At 40.0% G+C, this 4,132-nt stretch overlaps 1 pseudogene; it reads left to right on the top strand.

Annotated features, from left to right (window-relative positions):
* The first annotated feature begins 1,810 nt into the window (after positions 1 to 1,810).
* On the top strand, positions 1,811 to 2,344 carry LOC102814395 (annotated as a pseudogene).
* Positions 2,345 to 4,132: the final 1,788 nt, after the last annotated feature.

The following is a 4,132-nucleotide window of genomic DNA, read 5'->3' as shown; positions in this document are numbered from 1 at the left end:
CTCTGGGGGTCCATTTGGATGGCACATATCCCTCCCCCAACTAACTGTCAGCTGCTGAATGAATGTGAACTACAAAAGGCTCTCCAGAGTGGAATGAGGAGTTGGGTCACCTAAGGGGAGACTGCTCCCTCACCCATCACAGGGCCACTGGGCCCTGAACAAATACATCTCTCAGAGGTCCTTCTGGGGAATGCCGGCTCATCTTCCTCTGGAAATAAAAGAACATCTGCCTGTGCTTCCCATGAATACCAGCTCAGATGTACGCAGCCCCACAACCCAGGAAGGAAACCTCATGCAAAGCCAAAAACAACACCTATCCTCCAAAGGGGCTCACTGGGTGTGGGTTTTCTGACTTAAAAACAGAACGGAAGGGACTCATAACCAGAGAGGAGACTGCGCCCCCTGGTGGACAGACTGATTAGTGCATGATGTCTTACCTGAGTGGCGTTGCTCACTGGCTGACTATATATAGTGTGTTCTCTGGTGTGTTTGGGAGAAATGGATAATCGGAAAACAAGACATAAACATTTCAAATTCCAATCAAACCAGGTAGGGAGAAGGAGCTATCACAAAGAGGGAGAAGCAATGGTAGGCAAAGACTAAAGGCTCTGTCCACCTAAGAGTTTCTTGAAAAGAGTTGTTGTTGTTAAGTGCTGTCAAGTTGGTTGTGGCCCTGTATAGGGTTTCCAAGGAGAGGCTGGTGAATTTGAATCGCTGACCTTGTGGTTCAAACCAACCTTGCTGTCCAGTGCTTTATCCCACAGTGCCACACCAGGACTCCTCGAAAAGAGTACCGAGGGCAAAAACAACAAATTCTGGGAAAAACTGAGAAAATTAATGCCTTAAAAAATTCCATAGCCCCAACAAAAATTGCAAGACACACAAAGAACAGAGAAACAATGGCCCAGCCAAATGAACATGACTAAGGGAAGGAAAGAGCATCTGGAACCAAATAATGAAAAAAATCAACAACATAATTCAACAACATTAGATACAATAAACTAAAGTAACATGGACAAAGGTAAAATAAATAAGGAAAACAAGGCAAGAATAAAATGAGGATCTAAAACAAATGTTATTGCATCTGAGAGAGACAGTAACTGAATGAAAGTTGTGTTGTGAAGTGCTGTTGAGCCGGTTCAACTCAGAGCAACCCTGGACAGGGTTTCCAAGGAGTGGCTGGTGGGTTTGAACTGCAGATCTGTGTTTAGCAATCTAATGCTTATCCTACAGCACCACATCAGGACTCTATATAGAAGGACGTACCATAGTTGTAATCAGGAAAGAGAAAGAATAACTGAATTAAAAAATAACAGTTAAAATTACAGATACTGAAGAGCAACAAGAACGGAGGCTCAAAAAGATGAATGCTGTTTAATGAAATTAAGGGGCAGCAATAAATCTAATATACACATCCTAGGAAGTCCAGGAGATGAAAAATAGAAAGGTATAGGAAGAATATTTGAATAAATGACTGAAAATTTCCCCACTCCAATGATGAAAGACATAAATTTACAAATACAAAAGAAGCTCAAAGAACCCCAAGCAGGATAAACCCAAAGATCTCTACTCCAAGACACAGCCTCAAAAAATTGAAGATAAAGTGAGAATACTGAACGTTGTGAGAAAGAAGCAAACAATCACAAACAAAGAAGCCAAAATAGGACTGAATGCCAATTTTTCCTCAGCAAATTGGAGGCCAGAAGATAATGGAGTGATGATATATTTAAAGCACTGAAAGAAAGAAAAAAAAATCAATACTATACCTAGAATCTGTGTCCCGGAAGGAGAGAATCTGCTAAACGGAGTGATGATCCCTTCTCCAGCTAAGCACAGAGCCAAGATAGATGATATAATGGTTGTAGCTCAGGGCTCCCAGGCTTCACGGAATGTCAGCAACCACCTTGATGTCATCAAGTTGCAAGAGATTTCAACCTTCCAGCTGGTTTTGAAAGGCTTGTTGAGTGGCCAGACCTCCCCAACAAATACCAAATTGGAGAAAATGGCTTCTCAGCAGGTGTTACAGCTCTGCCTCCACTATCAGGATCACCTGCATCAGTGTGTCGAGGCCATTGCTTTTGATCAGAATGCTTTGGTTAAACTAATAAAAGAGATGGATCTGTCTGTAGAAACCCTCTTTAGCTTCACACAGGAGTGCCAGAGAAGATATGCCAAATATGCAGAGCAGATCCAGAAAGTCAATGAGATGTCTGCCATCCTCCGCCGCATACAGTTGGACATTGACCAGACTGTACCCCTGATGGAAAGGCTCAACAGCATGCTGCCGGAAAGCAAGAGGCTGGAGCCCTTCAGCATGAAACCAGACCGAGAGCTGACGCTATAGAGCTGCGTCTCCCACCCTACCCAGCAGGCTGCTATTCTGTGTGACAGAGCCTGGCACCATCACCCAAACCCTGAGGACATTTGGAACCAAAGTCATGTGGTATGGCCAGGATTTCAAGCTCGGTGGAGGCATCGGTACTCCCGGAAGCGGATGCGAAGCAGTTCACTGGTCTGAAAACTGACTCTGCGCTAAATCGTTTCCTTGATGTGTTTCCTCGTGTAAAATGACCCAAACTAATAACTGAAGTTGGAACACTCAAATTATTAGGAATTCTTTACAGAACTCAGCATTAGGCATTATTATTTTGCTTAGTTTTTTTAAAATTGAGAATGTATCATCTAGTCTATCTAGTTGAGTAAAAACATGATGAGAAAGAGAATTATTTAAAGAAGCTCTTTGTAGCCTAGATGCCTTCATGAAATTTTTTCACATGGCTCTCTAGCCTTTGGGTTATAAACATAAAGAATTAATTTAATCTGAAAAAAAAAAAAGAATACTATACCTGGTAAAACTATCCTTCAAGATGAGTAAAATTAAAAGTGTCAAACAAAAGTTGATAGACTTCATATCCACCAGACCAGCCCTATAATAAATACATTAAGGGGAATTCTATAGATGGAAGGGAAAAGACACTAGAAAGTAATTTAAAGCTACACAAAAAGAAAAATCCTTAATAAAGGGAAATAGAGATAAGTATAATGGCTAGTAATAAGGTATTCATGTTTGATAATTCTAAATGTTTATTCATATTTTTAAAACAAATGTATAAAAGCAAGGATAAAATTATGTTACAGGATACATGAACTATAAAGGCTTAGTGATAACAAAAAGGTAGGGAGAGGAATGATATATAGAATTTCTTGAGTGTTACTGAAGTTAATTTGGTGCCAACTTACCCTAGAATGTTACAAATATAAGCTGTTAAAGGTAATATTCATGTTCACACCTAAGTATATTAAAAACACCCACAAAAGGAAAAAAGGAAACCAAAAGGGCCTACTATAATAGACAAATAACACAAAAGCAGTCAGTACTAAAAGACAAAGGCAAAAAGGCTTAAGACACAAAAGCAACAAAATAGAAGTCACTTATCAGTAATTATCGTTGTTGTTGTTGAGTGCCATTGAGTCAGTTTTGACCCCTAGCGACTCTGTATAGGGTTTCCAAGGAGCAACTGGTGAGCTTGAACCGCCAGCCTTGTGATTCAAACCGACTTTGCAGTCCAGCGCATTAGCCCACGGCACCACACCAGGACTCTATCAGTAATTAAATATATATAGTTGGATGTTTTAAAATCCATTTTTCACTTTCTACTTTTTGATTCGAGCATTTAGTCCATTTACATTCGCTAATTATAGTGAATAACACTGTGCACACTGGGTATTCTGGAACACTCAATTGTGCTCATGAGGAACCTGTACATAGGTCCAGAGGTAGTTATTGGAACATAACAAGGGGATACTGAATGGATCAAAATTAGGAAAGCTCAATCAGGATTGTATTCTTACTCAATCTGTGTGCTGAGCAAATAGTACAAGCAGTTGAATGTTGTTCACGATGAAGGTGGCATCAAGATTCGAGGAAGACTCATTAACAAACTTTGATATGCAAATAGCACAACCTAACTTTTTGGACATGAAAAGGACTTAAAATACTTACTGGTAATGATTTAAAATAAAACAAAAAACTACAGTCTTCAGTATGGATTTTACCTCAAACATCCTCACAGCTGAGCCAGTAAGCAACATCATGATCAATGGAGAACAGATTGAAGTTGTCCAAGACTTC

Source organism: Chrysochloris asiatica, unplaced genomic scaffold (genome assembly GCF_000296735.1).
Source record: "Chrysochloris asiatica unplaced genomic scaffold, ChrAsi1.0 scaffold00033, whole genome shotgun sequence".
NCBI classification, from domain to species: Eukaryota; Metazoa; Chordata; class Mammalia; order Afrosoricida; family Chrysochloridae; genus Chrysochloris; species Chrysochloris asiatica.
Note: the sequence above shows the minus strand (reverse complement) of the source record. Positions and strands in the feature narration are given on the sequence as shown.